Raw genomic sequence first — 19,485 nt, forward strand, 5'->3', positions numbered from 1 at the left:
CTAAACCATAATGGAGATTTGGCATTGGAGTCTGTAGCTATAATGATTGGTGATGGGCATAGTTTTTCGATGACAGAATCTAGATCGTTCAGGGAGATTTGGATATCTTCAGAGAGAGAGGACAGTAGGGTGAGAAAGTGTGAGAAAGTGACGAGATTTGTACACACGTAGCATTTGGTCTACAGAGGGAAGAAATAGCTGTTATACCATGTGATGTATTAAATGCCACTATTGCAGAGTTTGGATGACTTGGGTGAGCATGTATGATCCGGGCAGAGATTTTTTTTTTTAAATGAAAATCCAAAACACAAAAGGTATCAAAACCTATAGTGCTTAGTACCGTGCATGGGTTGAAGGAGAAGTATGGGAGAGGCAAGCTGGAAACTTTGCTCTAGAAACTAAACATGGGGCTTACCACTTCAAGCCTCCAATAAGCAAAATAGTGGTATTGGATTGGTTGATTAGAGCCATTAATTTTGAATTGTGTCCATGGAGACTTCTGGAAAAATTGAGTTCTTGTAAGCATAACAGGTCATAGGAATTCTCAGTGATGGCAACTCGGACTTCATCTGTGACATTCCTGGAACGATGAGCATTGAGTTGCAGTACGGTAATATCCTCATGGTTAGGGAAAGTTGCATTAAGCGCAGGGATCTGGTTGATGTTACTCATTAATGGTTCTTGTTTTAGCCTGTTCCAGTGCTCTAATGTATTTTTAATGTATTCTGGACACGAAGTGTCCTTTCCAGAGTGATCGTAATCCTTTTGACACCTCTTGCAGTTGATGCATTTTGATCTATCCTGCTTTTTAGGACAGTCTGCGTATACTGTTCCTCCCATGGCACAATGGGAGGAACAGTATGGCACTACTTTTGTGATTATAGTTCCTATGTTGGTGCATTGCAGCAGCACACAAAATGCCATAAAGGTTGTGGCAACTGCAACATAGGGGAGAGCTCGAGAGGCCTTCATGTTCGCCTTGCAGAGCACGACGGGTCAATTCGCCTTGGTGAGCTTGACCAATTCGCAGAACACTTCTGGGCGACCCACCATGACCTTAATCCCAAGCGCGACTACGACGTGATTTACCAATCCCGACACTTTCGCCACCGCCTCTGGCTAGAGTCACTTAACATCTCGTGCAATTCAAGAACTATGAATCGCTGCAAGGCCACAAGGCTACACCCTATCTTAGAGGCAACTGTCTTGAAACTGGATAAACGCTAGCAGCAAATCCACACACATCCGTGCAACAACAATGAGCAGCATCTTAGTAATTGAATGTGTAATCTCATGAACTCATCATTGCACGCACTATTCTGTATTTGTTAAAATTTTTCTCTAACGTCTTTATTGCGTTAGAATTTTCCTGAAGAAGGGATCCATTTAACCCTGAAAGCTACATGACATTTATAATTTATTATTAAAAGCTTACTGGTTCATACATAATTTGCCTATTTATAAATTATCAGGTTACACAGAAGCCTATGGTTGATACAAGTTGATCTGTAATCAAGTAAAAAAGGAGGTGAGGCGGGCGAAGGCTGATTACGAGAAATCCTTGACAAAGGATACAAAGAAAAACAACAAAGACGTCTTTACTTATGTAAATTCTAGAAGGAAAGGGATGAATCTGATTGGTCCACTATATGTTCGTGATTCGAGTTGTTGATCCTGCTCAGATAGCTGACAAACTGAATGACTATTATATATACAGGGTGTTTCAGTTAAACGTTTCAGAACTTCTAAGAGGGGTAGGGTACATCCTGACAACTCGAAATCATATAGCAATGTGGGGTCGGAAATGCTTTCCTGAAGCGGTGTTGTACACAGAAGCACCATAAAGAAAAGAGACCGTAAGTGAGAAATCGTTTTAATAATACATGAAAAGAAGCAAAAGGTACATGGATTAAAGTAAGTGTTCGAAGTTTCTTCCACGGGCTACAATGCACGCCTCACATCTCCGACGCATGGACATCCGAACATTCTGGAATACTCCAGGCGAATTTCGAATTTCTTGAACAAGAACGCCAAGTTAGTAGGATGGATGATTACACGAACGCAGAGTTAGCCGATATGCATTTGGCGTACGGGGCTGCAAATTGTAGTGGGCCAGCCGCACAGCGTTTGTACGCGGAACGATATCCGACGAGGCGTATTCCCAGTCATAATTTCTTTGCAAGACTGCACCAGAGGTTAGCTGAGAGAGGTTCATTTGAAAGAGCTGACAGGTACAGGGTAAGAAGAGCACGGACTACAGCCGTCGAACAGAATGTGCTGCAGCATGTACAGGGGAATCCAAGAACGAGTACACGAAGTCTAGCAAACGCAGTCGGGGTTTCCCATTGCAGCGTCTGGAGGATTCTCCGAGAACAAGACATGCATCCGTTTCACGTGCAGCGTGTCCAGACACAGCAACCGGAGGATTATGCACCTCGTATTGCTTTCGCACAGTGGTACCTTGGAAAATGTGCTACAAATCCCCTTTTTCTTGCTGAAGTGTTGTTTTCCGATGAGGCATCCTTCACAAGGGAAGGAATTTTCAACACGCATAACGACCATATCTGGGCGGTCGAGAACCCGCATGCAATACGACGTCGTGCAGCACAGATTCGATTTTCGGTCAATGTATGGCCGGTATTATTGCAGATCACCTCATCGGACCTTACCTGTTACCCTGTCATCTAACCGGACCTATCTACTTGATCTTTCTGAAGCAAGTATTGCCACAACCTTTGAGAGATGAACAGATTTCTGCATCGACGCAACAGACAATGTGGTTCCAACACGATGGAGCCCCTGCCCATTATAGCGGAGATGTTCGTAACTACCTGGATGTCACATTTGGTCAACAGTGGATCGGACGTGGTGGTCCCGTGCGTTGGCCTGCTCGGTCACCCGACCTATCATGTCTTGATTTTTATTTCTGGGGTCATATGAAATCGCTAGTTTATGAGGCCCCTGTTGACAATGCTGAGGAGCTGGTTGCAAGAATCGCAGTAGCTGCCGAAGAAATTCGAAATTCGCCTGGAGTATTCCAGAATGTTCGGATGTCCATGCGTCGGAGATGTGAGGCGTGCATTGTAGCCCGTGGAAGAAACTTCGAACACTTACTTTAATCCATGTACCTTTTGCTTCTTTTCATGTATTATTAAAACGATTTCTCACTTACGGTCTCTTTTCTTTACGGTGCTTTTGTGTACAACACCGCTTCAGGAAAGCATTTCCGACCCCACATTGCTATATGATTTCGAGTTGTCAGGATGTACCCTACCCCTCTTAGAAGTTCTGAAACGTTTAACTGAAACACCCTGTATACACTCACACGTTAGAAATTCTATAAGGAAGGGAAGGACAGAAGTTTACTAAACTCTAGCAGGCAGTTTGGTGATTTTGTAATAACGGAGAGCAAAGTGGAGAAGAAATTGTTGTAGTTTAACTGAAAAAAAATGTGGCTGGTGTGGATGAAATCTACTAAGTAATATTGATGGAGGCAGCGAGGGAAGTAAGCCAACCCGTAGCCATAATTATGAGAGCATCCGTAGATTCAGGGGAGGTACCCATGGACTGGAAACGTGCAAATGTGTCGGCAATTCACAAAGGAGTTTCAAAAGGTAACACAAGTAACTATAGACCTGTTAGTTTAACTAGTGTTCCGGAGAAAATAATGGAGTCACTGGTTAAATAGGCATTGCAGAAACATCTAGAAAAGATTGCAGTAATAGTTGAGACACAGCATGGGTTTGTTATAGGGAAACTTTGTCTGTACAATTTGATTCGATAATACGGTCTGGTCACAAAGGAACTAGATGCAAAAATAATTTTGATATCATATACTTGTATTTCAGGAAAGCTTTTGGTGCTGTTGCACATGGAAGACTGCTGTACAAATTGGAGCAGTTGGGGATTAAGGATAAGTTGCTGCAGTGGATAAAGGGACAGTTGAGTGTGAGATGGCAGAGAGTGGTAATAAATGGACACGGCGCTTCGTGGATTAATGTTATTAATGGAACCCCCAGGTTTCGGGGCTGAGCCCATTTTTTTTTCTTTTCTTTTTTGTGTATTTATTAATGATGTTGATGAACGTATATCAGGCTTAATGTTCAAGTTTCCAGATGATACAATGGTTGGCAGAATTGTTTACGATAGTAAATACAGTATTCTACTGCAACAGAATCTGTAAAAGTTCGGCAGATGGGCTGGGAAGTGGCAACTGAAATTTAATATTGACAATTGCAAAGTACTGCTTATAGGTAGCAGTAACCTAAGAGATACGTACCAACCGTGTGGTTCTACCCTCAGGGAGAACCACGTGAGAACCATATGAATGCAAAAGGCCTGAGAGTAATTGTGCAATGGGATTTGAAGTTCTCTGAGAATAGCAGATGGGCTGCCAGAGCAGGTCATAGACTTTTGTAAATGATATATAGGAATTTTGCTAGCAGAAACAAGGAAGTGATTATCCCTTTGTAGAAGGCAATGGTCAGGTCACACTTTGAGTACTGCGTACAGGTCTGAAGGTATAATTTTAAGAAGGATATGGAGTTCCTCGAACGAGTACAGAGAAAGATAACAAGATTGGTGAGAGGAACAAAGGAACCAAGAGAGGCTTAAGTTCTGCAATTTGTAGCTTCTGGAGACTAGGCAGTTGCGCGGTGATCTGATTGAGGTGTACAAGGCCTTGAATGGTTTGAGCAGGCTCAATGCTGATGCCGCTTGCTCAGATTAAGAACCTGAAGGTTATTGATTCAAATTGAGGAAAGACAGATGTAGAATAGATATATGGAAGTTTGCCTTTAGCCAGCGGGTAGTCGATTGCAGAACTGACTTTCATCTGTTGTTGTGGTAGTTGATAGCTTAAATAAATTTAAGTCTGAACTAGACAAACATTTGGAGTGCCTGGATTGGGGGAAATGGAAAGGGTTTTTTTTTTTTTTTTTTTTTTGGCTGATGCTCTATAAGCTTGCTTTTTTGCATCATAGGCCTCAACTAATGATAATGCTAATGCTATTTCACACTGGTAGATTAGGTAATTCTCCGGTGGCCCTGATATAACAGCTTTGTTTGTTTTTTTCTCTCCCTGATGTGTATCAATTGCGGTTCCCCGAATTAGGCGCGGTAACAAACAGCATCTGAAGCAGAGATGACGTTGAGAGTTGGTGTGTGTCGAGATGTTAAGAACTAAGTTACTACTCTTTGTAAAAAAAAAAAAAAAAAATTCTGCTTTTTTTTTGTACACACCAAATTCTAAATACATCCCGTCTGATAAACGTAAAAGAAATTTTCACTATTTCCGTAGTTTTTTCATGAATCAGAATTCTTACCTCTTACCCATTACCCTTAGAAATTTTGCTAATGTTTTTTGACAGTTACGTAGTTCTTCGCCGCTTGCTGCTCTTCGCCTTAAAGCACATGGGAGTAGGTTGTGTCTTGCTTGTTACACGTGGTTAATAGCAATAAGGTAAGATGGTTTTAGGAATTTCTTTCTGGAGCATTATTATCCACAATAGCACTGGAGAATTTCACGACAGTATATTGAATTTCTGTTTATTATTATTGAATGTAAGTGTGCAAGTTGTAAAGACGAAACAACGTCGTCCCCCGCATGTTTTTTTTTTTTTAATTGGTTCTTGGTTGGAGACTCGTTTTAATTGAACATGCATTTATTCTCAGTAATATTGGAATTCATAACTGCTTTCTTTTCGTGCCTTTGTTCTGATGATAATTAGGAATGAATAATTCGATTAAATTATGTCAGTGTTTCAGTTTCATACATATGAAATATAAGGCAGTAGCGCCCCCAGAAATTTGGTTGAGGGGAGGGGCGTTTGTGCTTCCCACATTGATAGCCTCAGCACATGACATTACAATTAAATACGCAAAATGGCATTGGAGGGTGTTTGGTTCCATGTAGATTTGGCACATAATAAGGAAAGGAAGACACTTTTTTGGAATATGGGTTTTGAGTATATAACAGTAAATAAAAAAAAATTAAATATTTTTAAAATATATAAATATTAAAAAAAAAATTATGATGCGAATTTCTCTGATTCAGTTTGTTTTTCAGTTTCAATTTGTTTTATAAAGTCACTTTTTCATTTATTTGACACTTCAGTATCTCACCTATACAATAAACAATATGCATAATGTTGACCTTTGGTATCCTTTTTTGTTTGTAAGGGTATTCCCTCCCATATTCTAAGGCGACCCTGGCATTTTTAATTTGGCACGCAATAAATAAACACTTTAAGCATAATATTTTAACTGACCAGTACTATAAAGTTTAGTAACTGTTGGTTGTTGATGAACATGACACTGCATTTTATTGCTGTGTTCTCACAGAAAGAAGACTATGTATGTGCATCAGTTGGTAGTCAGTATGTACTTCAAAAGAAATTGGATGAGGACAAACTTTAGAATAAGCATGAATTTAAAGAAATGTAACAATTGCAGTAAATACTTGTTCATGTGAAAATTTTTTTTTTGTTAATTAATTTGGGTAGGACAATTGACATCCTAGGAGAATCCATGAAATCCAATATTGTGAAAGCTAATATAGTTGTAACAACAAAGACAACCCGGGTTGATTCTTTTATTAAGTGATGCAGATGAGATTGGCCAGCCTTAGAACATTGATTTTAGTAAAGGCTTGTAAGTTGGATTTCGATGGGAGGAAAAATGATGGAATCTCTATTAAAAATGTGTTGTATCATAACTTTAAAAGCAATAATATCCTGAGATAAGTTACAGCATGGTTTTTTGTTAAGAAAAACTCTTCTCCAACCAACCTGGTAAGGCATTATGTAAGGTAGTTGTAAGGGAACTGGATGCAAAAAACCATTTTACATAATTTACTTAGATTTTAAAAAGGCTATTACACAGCTCCACACGAATGTTTTATGCTTAAGCTAGAGAAATGTAGTATTGGGAATAGATTGTTACAGTGGATAAAAGGGATGGTTAAGTGGTAAAAGACAGCATTTATAAATACATCCCCAGTTGGACTACTATTATGAGTGGGATCCATTGGGATTTTGTGCTAGGTCTTTTCTTTCTAATTTTCATTAATGATATCAAGGATGGCATTACAAATTTTATATCAAAATTCTTATATTAACCTATTACTCGTGCCCTTCAGTGGAACAGATACTCTTGTGTGTTATCTGTGATACACCTTTTGTTTATAGGGCGCCTCCGTAGCCAGGTGGGAAGGGGCAGCAGTGCGTAGCACACGCTTCTTGATTAGACCGGGTTTCGAGCCCGTCACCACCAAATACGGAGGATGCCGAAAGGTCAGGGAATGACCACCGCATATCCCGGAGCAATATGGCCTTATTGCTAATGCTCCTAAAAACCAAATAACAACATAACAAAAACCTTTTGTTTACATTCTGACAAATTAATTTTTACCTTTTTTCTAAATTGAAAATAGTGTTCTGTTAATTACGATCTACTAAATTCAGTTATAAAATATAAGAAGACAATAAATGTGAGACACTAATAATAATAAAGTTTGTTGTAATTTTATGAATTTTCAAGATTACTCTTCCACCAAATTGAAACAGGTGCTTATCACATCTGGCAGACAAAATACAAATGTCTGTATTTTTTTTCAGCTGTTTGCATTTAGCCAGGGAAACCAAAGCTCTCAGGCAATATTTTGCCATCTTGAGTTGGCAAAATGCGATTGATGTAAATTTCTCGTAGATGAAAATACCTCAAATTTATCATTTCATTGTTTCCTTTTAACTTGAAAGACTTCCGACAAAGGATCTATTTCTATATTCTCAGTCCCCTGAAAAAGTCACGTATTGCATTTATTTTCCCACTTGTGCATAGAGTCGGGTGCCGGAGGCAACGGCCGTACAAAAGAATGGACAACTAAGTGCTCGATATATTTTCATAGCCATAGATCACTTACGGTCAAAATTCAGAAATGCATTTTTTTGGAGACTATTTAATTTATTTATTTTGCTAAATTGAGGGAATTGACACGTTTATGTGTGTGTAACTGGAAAGAAGGTGGTGAGCGTCTTAAGCCATATGCGGAAGGACATGAAATGAAAGGAAATAGAACCAAAGAATCAGCAATATGGGCTTTGGGTTGAGAAATTTTATGATGAAATGCGCCACTTGTAATCTTCCAAAGCACCACGTTTGGTGCATGCGCCATAGGTTGGCCATGCCTGCTCTAAGAGGTCATATTTATAATGGAAATTGCACTACCCTTTCATCGATATCATATATTCCTGTTATAAGAATCAATTTTGAATGCCTTTGTGATATTTTTCTAAAGCACGTTTCTGGCGGTCACAACCAAAAAACAAAAACAATTTCCACTTTCCGGTTTATTGGGCTTTTCTGTTAGTGCATCTAATTATAAACAGGTAATAAACTCGATCTCATTGCATTTGCAATAATCCCAATAACTGGAATTCTGTGGGTTTTTATGTTACAGTATTATGGTGAAATGAGTTACCCTTCACTGAAATCTTTAATCATATAAAAAACAAATTTTCAGAAACTTCTCTTTGTTCCTATTTACATATTACAATGATGAAGGGAAAGTGATCAACAAAAAGTGCAAGTGCTGGCAGTGCCAGGAAACGAAACAAAATTGATTTAGAAATGAAAATGATTAAGAAGTATGAAGCAGGACAAAGTTTTTCATCTATTGCAAGGAATTAGGTCTTGCTGCTTCAACAGTGAATACTATTTTAAAGGACATTGTGCTATACATGCACTGTCAAAGGAATAACGCACTTAAGATCAACAGTGATCACAAAACAGCATTTTCAGAAGCGAGTGACCCTGAGTCTAATGACCATTCAAGCAAAAGCGACAAGTATTTATAAAGATATAAAGGATAAGTATGGCGAACCCCAACCCAAGTTCATGGCAGGCAACAGGTTGTTTAATAGGTTCAAGCATTGCTCTAGTTTCCACAACATTAAAGTATGCGGTGAAGTCACCAATGCCGATTCTGCAGCTGCAGAGAAATTTTGTGATGTGTTGGAAAAAATTATTGATTAAGGCAGCTATTCAACGTAGCAGATTTTTAACGTTGACGAGACTGCTCTGTATTGGAAAAAAATGTTGGGTTGAACATACATTGTCAAAGAGAAAAATACAATACCAAGTTTCAAGGTGTCAAAAGATAGGGCCACGCTCTTGCTTGGGGCTAATGCAGCAGGAGATTACAGATTACCAATACAGCAGGAGATTACCACTGCTTGTGTACCATTCTGGAAATCCTCTTGCATTTAAGGGCATCAGTAAAGCCACTCTACTCGTGCATTTCTGATCGAACCAGAGAGCATGGATAACAGTATCTCTTTCAAGATTGGTTTAAATGCTGCTTCATTCCTGAGGCTGAAAAATATTGTAAAGACAACGACGTTCCTTTCAAGATTTTGCTTCTATTAGATAATGCTCCTGGACATCCTACACGTCTAGATGATTTCAATTTGAATGTGAGAGTCATATTTCTACCACTGCCAAACATGACTTCACTCATCCAACCTATGGATCAGGATGTTATTTTTAATTTAAAAGCATGCTATTTACGCACAACATTTGCTGAGACATTGTCTGCAGTAGATGATGAGAAAAATTTTACATTAAGAGACTTTTGGAAATCCTACAATATTTATCGTGTCATCTTAAACATTAACAAGGCCTGGGCGGAAATTATTCAAAGTCGTTTAAATGGCACATGGAAGAAAATATGCCCATGGGACATAAAAGGTTTTGAAGGATTTGAAAAAGATGAATCATATGAAGAGGTTACAGATAAGATTGTAAAGGTTGCAGAGCTACTTCAGTTGGAGTTTGATGCCAGATGTGGAGGAGTTAATAGAGGAAGAAGAGAAGGAATTATCTAACAAAGAACTTATTGACTTGCAGGCAGCGATAGTGAAAGAAGAAAATGCTGACGGAGCTCAAGATGAACCAAATGAGGAGGCAATACACTTCATCACCAGAGAGATGGCAATGGCATTTTGTGAAATTGCATTGGCAATGGTGAGGTTTGAGAAGATGGATCCTGACAGCGAACAATTCTTAAAAGTTAACGGGAGGGTTGAATGATATGCTTGCTTGCTGTAGAAAGAAATCTACGATGGAAAGAAAAAAGCCACCGTCCAGTCATCCATTAATGTTCTTTCGTAAGGTTGAGCAGCCAACCCCTTCTAAATTTCCACAGCCCTCCTCAGTGACATACTTATAAGCTGAAGACATCAATTCTGGCAACGATGCTTGAGAGGTAAAACTTACTGAAGTTATGCCTGTCTCCTCATTTTTTTTTTTTTTGTAATTTTATAATTTGCAAATTTTTTTAATTTGCATACTTTTGTAATTTTTCCTTCTCACTAGATAAAAAAACTGAATAAATACAATAAATAATTCTATTTATGTGTTTATCGATCATTTCTTTTTTGATTCAATCAATTCAGCAAGCATAGTTGTGAGTGCTGCACAAGCATGGGGAAATTCCGACTTGCGTAGTGTTGCACGGAACACAACCCTTACGTAAGTCGGGGAGTTCTTGTATTTTCATTTTATCAGTCTATTTTTTTCTTCCATAGTTATACGTAGGCATACACAGTTTATTGATAGATAATCAGGTGTTAGTCCCCTGAAGAATTACCTGCTTTATGTATCATTTATTGATATTTACATCAAAAATTTTATTATATAATGGTCTTTACTTTCTGACATCTTTAGATTTCTCTTATCTCAAAAATTTTCCACCCATTTGTTGCATGCTATTTTATTGTAATCATTAATATTATTAATTTATTTTCACCTTTCCTTAGTAGCTTCATTCTATCTAATTGACTTTCTAATTCAGCCTTTAATTTCTTATAATTCAGTGCATCATTTCGGTTTTTTCATCCTCTTTCCCTTTCATCCACCTGTAATGATGTGGGCATAAAGGAATTGGATGCAAAAAATAAGTTTGATATCATATACTTGGATTTCAGGAAAGCTTTTGATACTGTTGCACATGGAAGACTACTGTACAAATTGGAGCAGTATGGCATTAAGGGCAAGTTGCTACAATGGATAAAAGGTCGGTTGAGTGCTAGAAGACAGTGGTAGTCAAAGGACACTGCTCTTCGTGGACTAACATTAGTGGATTTAATATTGGGCCCATTGTTTTCTGTATTTATCTGTGATATTGATGAAGGTATAACAGGCTTAATGTCGAAGTTTGCAGATAGTACAAAGGTTGGCAGAGTTGTTAATGATAACACGCTACTGCAACACGATCTAGAAAAGTTGTTCAGATGGGCTGAGAGGTTGCAACTGATGTTTAACATTGACAAATGCAAAGTACTACATATGAGTAGCAGTAACCCCAGAGAATAGTGTCAACTCAGGGTAGTGGAGAATGAAAAAGACCCAGTGATAATTGTGCAGTTAGATGTGAAGTTTTCTCAGCAGTGCAGACAGTCTGCCACAGCAGGGTGTGGGGTCTTGTCAATGATATACATGAATTTGCCAGCAGGGATAAGAATGTGATTATCCTTTTGTATAAGGCAATGGCCAGGCCAGGCCTAGAATATTGCATACAGGTCTGGAGGCCTCATTTTAGGAAGGGTGTGGAGTTACTAGAACGAGTACAGAGAAGGGGCAACAAGATTGGTTAAGGGAATAAAGTGGCAGGTGCTCCTACCAAGAAAGGCTCAAGTTCAGCAAATTGCAGTGTCTGGAGACTAGGCACCTGCGAGGTGATTTGTTTGAGGTGTATAAAGCCTTGAATGGTTTGAGCAGGCTCAGTGCTGATGGGATTCTTCCTCCTGTTCAGATTGCAAACCTGAGGGGGCATCAACATAAATTGCGGAAAGACAGTTTTTAGAATAGATGTGCGGAAATTTGTCTTTAGCCAGTAGGTGGCTGATTGTTGTTACAAACTTCCATCTGTCATTGTGGAAGTTGATAGCTTAAATAAATTCAAGGAAGAACTGGACAAACTTTTGGAGTGAATGAATGGATGGATGAAATGGGAAGGTTTTTTTTTTTTTTTTTTTTGCTGATGCTGTATAAGCTTGCTTTCTTGTATCATATGCTTCTACTAATGGTAATGCTTCTCTTTTCTTTCTATCCTTTCCCTACTAGTTTGGCACCTTGTGTGCTTTACATTTCTATCTGTCAACTCTTTCTCTCACTTAATTATTATAACTTTGCTTATATGTATATATATAGTTGGACCTCTCTTTAACAAACTTCCATATAGTGAATTTTTCTATTTAGCAAACATTTTTGTTTTCCTCTTTGTCATTACATTGAAAATAGTTTGCATATAATGAAGAAAATTTCTATATCACGAACTGATTTCGAGAGACCTGGTACGCATTGTTTGCACCTCTGGTCTTTAGGCAATAGAGCTGATTCTGTAGAAAGTAGGAATTAAGAGCTAAAAGGATTAAGAATTAATCCCTTTAGATTTTAAGAGCTAAAACATTCCATAATTTAATTTTGCCCGTAAAACTTGTACAGTCATCTCCACTGTAAAAACGAGGTGATGGTTATACAACTGCATCTTCTGCACCGAGAAGTCGCGCTGGTCAACTATGTATTCACAGCGATTGCCAATAACAGCATATTTCCGATGCAGAAATTGGCTCTGGTGAACCTGTTTTCTACTGTAAGCACCCTATTAGAAAATTAGGAGAGAGTAATTTTCTTTTATCCCAGAAATTCATCTGTTGTTTGTCAGAAATGAGCCATCCATACTTTCCCTATATTCCTGTCTCTGTTTATGGTAGGTACAAGTGGTCCCTAAATTAGTTTTGTTTTAGCTGCTATGCAAGTAACCTTACAGTGCCTAAGAGAAAATTCTTGGAGTGTAGTGGAAAAAGTGGAAGTGCTTAATAGTGTAGATCAGGGCATTAAAAAAAGAAATCACTTTAAAATTTAGCATCCCTGCCAGTAGTGAGTCAACAATTCTGAAAAATCATATTTCAATTCTCAAACTGAAGAACCAACTCAGTCAGAAGCATGCCAAATTATGCCTTTATGAAGATGTAGATATATAATATAGTATAATAATATTAGGTATTATTATATTACCTTATTATTATATTATATTACCTGTAGGTAATATAATCTACTAAATTAGTAGATGAAACAGATTTTCAGGTAATAATGTCAGGGCCATAAAATAAAAGAAAAATTTATGAAGTGCGCATCTTTTCTGCGGCATAAAACATTCCGAGCAGTTCTGGTTGGCTGGACAAGTTTAAAAAGGGCTTACTCGAAAAACTTATTTCTGGGAAAGTGGAGTTGTAATGGAAGAAGACTGTACCCATTGAAAAGAAATAGTCTTGAAAAAAATTATGGACTATGAGCCCAAAGACATATCCAATGTTGATGAAATACATCTATTTTTTAAACGTTTGCCGAACAAGACAGACTTTTAAAGGTGATAAATGTTTTGGTGCTAAAAATAGTAAGCAGAGACTTAGTCTTGGTTGGTGCAAGTATGGCTAGTAATGAAAAGCTGAAGCTTTTGGTAATAGGCAGAGGTAATCAACCCCGATGTTTCAAAGGAGTAAAATCGTTAGAGTTGGATTACAACAAAAAACTTGGATGACAAGTGAAATTTTTGAGCAGTGGATTTTATATTTCGAAAGATAACAAAAGAAAACAGAAAAATCTCATTCATTGTCGTAAACTGTCCTTGCGAACCTTCATTCAGTAATTTGTTTTCTTCCCTCTTGTTTTCTTGTTAACTTGTTTTCTTCCCTCCAAATACCTCATCTAAACTGCAGCCAATGGACCAAGGCATTATCAAGAATTTGAAAATGCACAACCAAAGGTGCATACTGAAAAAAAAAAAAAAATTATACTAAGAATAGAAACCAACCAATCTATAGATTCTATTATAGATTTGCAGATATGTATATCACAGTTGGCGAAAGTGTGGAGTCAAGATGTGATGGAAACAATAATTAAGAATTATTTCACTAACATGCTTCTATTGGAATGCTTCTATTGGAATGAGCCGCAGCCTGGAAAATTAGATGCAGGATATTTCAGAGACTGCTGGGAATCATTGGGGTACAAGTAAACACATGGGTTGTGTTAGGGTAGCTAAGAAAAAGAACAGGTGCATGTATACTTGTGTGTACACCAATGCTAGGAGTTTAGTAAATAAATTTGATGAATTTGAGGTATTGCTCAAAACATCAAAGGCAGATATTGTGGGGATTTCAGAGACGTGGTGTCACACAGATATAAGAAATGCAGAACTGGAATTTGGGGAGTACAATGTGTACAGAAAGGATAGACAGGATAGGAAGGGAGGAGGGGTTATGCTATTAATTAAGAAACACATAAAATCCAAGGAAGTGAAGCCAGTCGACATCGCTGGACAGTGCAGTGTCGAGTCAGTTTGGTGTGACATAAGCATTGGGAGATCAAAATTGAGAGTAGGAGTGTGCTATAGGCCTAATGACTCTGATGAGTATAATAAGAAACTGTTCGGAGAAATAGAGTGGGCCAGTAAATCAGAGAGTCTTATAATGGGGGATTTTAATTTCCCAGATATTGACTGGAATTTGGGGGCTGGTCACTCACACAGTAGCAAGGCTTTTGTGGATTTATTGGATGATTGTTTTCTACATCAGCATGTTCGGGAGGCAACTAGAGGGAGTAATACTCTTGATTTGATTATCAGTAGTGATTCTTCATGCATTCAGAATCTGCAGATAAATGAACCACTTGGTGGCAGTGATCACAGTGTGCTGAAGTGGGAGTTACTCAAAGAGGTAACTACCATTAGGGGTAAAGGGAAGGGGTATTGCTTTCGTAAAGGCGACTACAATGGACTGAGACAGTATTTAAATTCTATACAGTGGGATCAACTGATGATATTGCCAACAGCAAATTCAAAATGGGAAGCATTCAAAGAACTTATCGTGGAAGCTACTAGGCTTTACATACCAACTAAGAAATATTGTTCAAGGTTTAGGCCTAAATGGTTGTCAGATGAACTAATGAGGCATATGGCAGAGAAGAAAAATGCATGGGATACATACAAATTAACACGTGACACGGATGCCTATGATAGATACAAGTTGATCTGTAACCAAGTTACAAAGGAGGTTAGGCAGGCGAAGGCAGATTACGAGAGATCCTTGGCAAGGGATGCGAAGAAAAACAGCAAAGAGTTCTTTACTTATGTAAGCTCTAGAAGGAAGGGGATGAATCAGATTGGTCCACTTGAGATCGATGGGTCAACTGTTGATGACCCTGCTCGGGTAGCTAACAAACTAAATGAATATTTTGCATCGACATTCACACATGAGGAGTTATTCAGCGAGGGGAATGCCAGAGGTGTATTCAACTCTAGCAGTAAGCTAGAGAATCTTGTAATAACTGAGAGCAAAGTGGAGGAGAAATTGTTGAAGATAAACACAAGAAAGGCACCTGGGGTGGATGGGATCTATCCAGTTATATTAAAGGAGGCAGCAAAGGAGGTAAGCAAACCCTTAGCCATAATTATGAGAGCTTCCTTGGACTCAGGGGAGGTACCCATTGACTGGAGATGTGCAAATGTGACCCCAATTCACAAAGGGGGATCAAAGGCTGACACAAGTAATTATAGACCTGTGAGTTTAACTTCTGTTCCCGGAAAATTAATGGAGGCACTGGTGAAAGAAGCACTGCAGGATCATCTAGACAAGACTTCAGTTATAGCTAGGACACAGCATGGTTTTGTTAAGGGGAAGTCTTGCCTGACCAATTTGATTGGATACTATGATGCAGTCACAAAAGAACTGGATGCAGGGAATAACTTTGATATTATATACTTGGATCTTAGAAAGGCTTTTGATACTGTTGCACATGGAAGACTGCTGCACAAATTGGAGCAGTGTGGCATTGGAGGCAAGTTGCTGCTATGGATAAAGGGGTGGTTGAGGGGGAGAAGACAGAGAGTGGTAATCAATGGACACTGCTCATCGTGGACTAATGTTATTAGTGGAGTCCCTCAGGGTTCAGTATTGGGGCCTTTATTGTTTTCTGTATTTATAAATGATATTGATGATGGTATATCAGGCTTAATGTCCAAGTTTGCAGACGATACAAAGGTTGGCAGGGTTGTCAAGGACACTACTGACACTATGCTGCTGCAACAGGATTTGGAAAGGTTGAGCAGATGGGCTTCGAGGTGGCAAATGAAGTTTAACATTGACAAATGTAAAGTACTACATATGGGAAACAGCAACCCCAGAGCAATGTATCAACTCTGTGGTACTACACTGACAGTGGTAGAGAATGAAAGGGACCTGGGGGTGGTGGTGCAGGCAGATATGAAGTTCTCTGAGCAGTGCAGACGAGCTGCAAGAGTAGCTCATGGTGTATTGTCAATGATATATAGAAATTTTTCTAGCAGGGATAAGGAGGTGATTATTCCCTTGTATAAGGCAATGGTCAGGCCACACCTAGAGTACTGTATACAGGCCTGGAGGCCTCATTTCAGGAAGGATGTAGAGCTGCTGGAACGAGTACAGAGAAGGGCAACTAGATTGGTGAATGGGACAAAGGGGTTCTCTTACGAAGAAAGGCTTAAGTTTTGCAAATTACAGTGTCTGGAAACTAGGCACCAGCGGGGTGATCTGATAGAGGTGTACAAAGCCTTGAATGGTTTGAGCATGCTCAATGCTGATGGGATTCTTCCTCTAGCTCAGAAAAATCACCTGAGAGGGCATAAATTCAAATTGAGGAAAGACAGATGTAGGATAGATGTGCGGAAATTTGCCTTTAGCCAGCGGGTGGTTGGTGGGTGGAACAGACTTCCATCCCTTGTCGTGGAAGTTGATAGCCTAAATAAGTTTAAGGCTCAGCTGGACAGGTATTTCGAACGAACAGAGGGGTGAAGTGGAAGTGGTTATTTTTATTTATTTATGTTACTTTTTTTTTTTTTTTTTTTTGGCTGATGCTGCATAAGCTTGCTTTCTTGCATCAAATGCCTCTACTAATGCTAATGCTAATGCTAATGAACGATGTACAGTAAAATCCAGTGTACAACAAAAAAAAAAAACCAAATATTTCATGAAATGATTCTGAACAGTACTAATATATGGCAAGCATCATGTAAGTAGTTATTTCTTAATATGTATATATATTAAAAATTAATTAGCATTAGCATTAGTAGAGGCATATGATGCAAGAAAGCAAGCTTATTCAGCATCAGCCAAAAAAAAAAAAACCCCACTCCCATTTCACCCCTCTGTTCATTCGAAATACCTGTCCAGTTGAGCTTTAAATTTGTTCAGGCTATCAACTTCAACAACAAGTGATGGAAGTCGGTTCCACCAACCAACCACCCACTGGCCAAAGGCCAGTGGGTGGTTGGTTGGTGGAACATCTATCGAACATCTTTCCGCACATCTATCCGACATCCGTCCTTCCTCAATTTGAATTTATGCCCTCTAAGGTGATTATTCTGAGCAAGATGAAGAATCCCATTGGCATTGAGCATGCTCAAACCATTCAAAGCCTTATACACCTCTATCAGATCACCTCGCCGGTGCCTAGTCTCCAAACTCTGTAATTTGCAAAACTTAAGGCTTTCTTCGTAAGAGCAACCCTTTATTCCATTCACTAATCTTGTTGCCCTTCTCTGTACCCGTTCCAGCAGCTCTACATCCTTCTTGAAATGAGGCCTCCACACCTGTATACAGTACTCAAGATGTGGCCTAACCATTGCCTTATACAAGGGAATAATCACCTCCTTATCCCTGCTAGAAAAATTCCTGTATATCATTGACAAGACACCATGAGCTACTCTTGCAGCTTGTCTGCACTGCTCAGAGAACTTCATATCTGCCTGCACAATTACCCCCAGGTCCTTTTCATTCTCCACCACTGTCAGTGTAGTACCGCAGAGTTGATACGTTGCTCTGGGGTTACTGTTTCCCATATGTAGTACTTTACATTTGTCAATGTTAAACATCATTTGCCACCTCTCAGCCCATCTGTTCAACCTTTCCAGATCCTGTTGCAGCAGCATAGCGTCAGTAGTGTCCTTAACGACCCTGCCAACCTTTGTATCATCTGCAAACTTGGACATTAAACTTGATATCCCATCATCAATATCATTCATAAACACCGAAAACAACAACGGACCCAACACTGAACCTTGAGGAACTCCACTAATAACATTAGTCCACGTTGAGCAGTGTCCATTGATTACCACTCTCTGTCTTCTGCCACTCAACCATCCCCTTATCCATAGCAGCAATTTGCCTCCAATGCCACACTGCTCCAATTTGTGCAGCAGTCTTCCATGTGCAACAGTATCAAAAGCCGTTCTAAGATCCAAATATATAATATCAAAGTTATTCCCTGCATCCAGTTCTTTTGTGACTACATCATAGTATCCAATCAAATTGGTCAGGCAAGACCTGCCCTTAACGAAACCATGCTGCGTCTGAGCTATAACTGAATTCTTGTCTAGATGATCCTGCAGTGCTTCTTTAACCAGTGCCTCCATTAATTTACCTGGAACAGAAGTTAAACTAACAGGTCTATAATTACTTGTGTCAGCCTTTGATCCTCCTTTGTGAATTGGGGTCACATTTGCACATCTCCAGTCCATGGGTACCTCCCCTGAGTCCAAAGAAGCTCTCATAATTATGGCTAGGGGTTTGCATACTTCCTTTGCTGCCTCCTTTAATATAACTGGATAGATCCCATCCACCCCAGGTGCCTTTTTTATGTTTATCCTCAACAATCTCTCCTCCACTTTCCTCTCAGTTATTACAAAATCATCCAGCCCACTGCCAATGTTTACTTTACCTACATCATTCTCCTTCCTGAATAACTCCTCATGCGTGAATGTAGATGCAAAATACTCGTTTAGATTGTTAGCCACCTGAGCAGGATCCTCAACTGTTGAACCATCAATATCCAGTGGACCAATCTGATTCATCCCTTTCCTTCTCGAGTTCAAATATGTAAAGAACTCTTTTCTGTTTTTCTTTGCATCCTTTGCCAAGGATTTTTCGTAGTCTGCCTTTGCCTGCCTAATCTCCTTTGTGAATTGGTTACAGACCAACTTCTATCTATCATACGCTTCCATGTCACCCATTAATTTGTATGTATCCCATGCATTTTTCTTCTCTGCCACATGTCTCATTAATTCATCTGACAACCATTTAGGCCTAAACCTTGAACAATATTTCTTAGTTGGTATGTAAAGCCTGGTAGCCTCCAAGATTAGTTCCTTGAATGCTTCCCATTTTGAGTTTGCTGTTGGTAACGTCATCAGTTGGTCCCACTGTATAGAATTTAAATACTGTCTCAGACCATCATAGTCGCCTTTACGAAAACAAAAACCCTTCCCTTTACCTCTGATGGTAGTTACCTCCTTGAGTAAATCCCACTTCAACACACTGTGATCACTGCCACCTAGTGGTTCATTTATCTGCAGATTCTTAATGCATGAAGAATCACTACTGATAATCAGAT

At 39.0% G+C, this 19,485-nt stretch overlaps 1 protein-coding gene across 1 annotated transcript in view; it reads left to right on the forward strand.

Moving 5' to 3' along the window:
* The first annotated feature begins 5,357 nt into the window (after positions 1-5,357).
* LOC150091082 (S-formylglutathione hydrolase) overlaps positions 5,358-19,485 on the forward strand; it is a 128,875-nt gene continuing 114,747 nt past the window's right edge. Inside the window, exon 1 of the mRNA XM_090381713.1 lies at positions 5,358-5,461. The gene's annotated coding sequence lies outside the window, so the exon portion shown is untranslated. The remainder of the gene's footprint in view (positions 5,462-19,485) is intronic.

This window comes from Mastigoproctus giganteus, chromosome 1 (genome assembly GCF_048544385.1).
Source record: "Mastigoproctus giganteus isolate SK-2022 chromosome 1, ASM4854438v1, whole genome shotgun sequence".
Lineage (NCBI taxonomy): Eukaryota > Metazoa > Arthropoda > Arachnida > Uropygi > Thelyphonidae > Mastigoproctus > Mastigoproctus giganteus.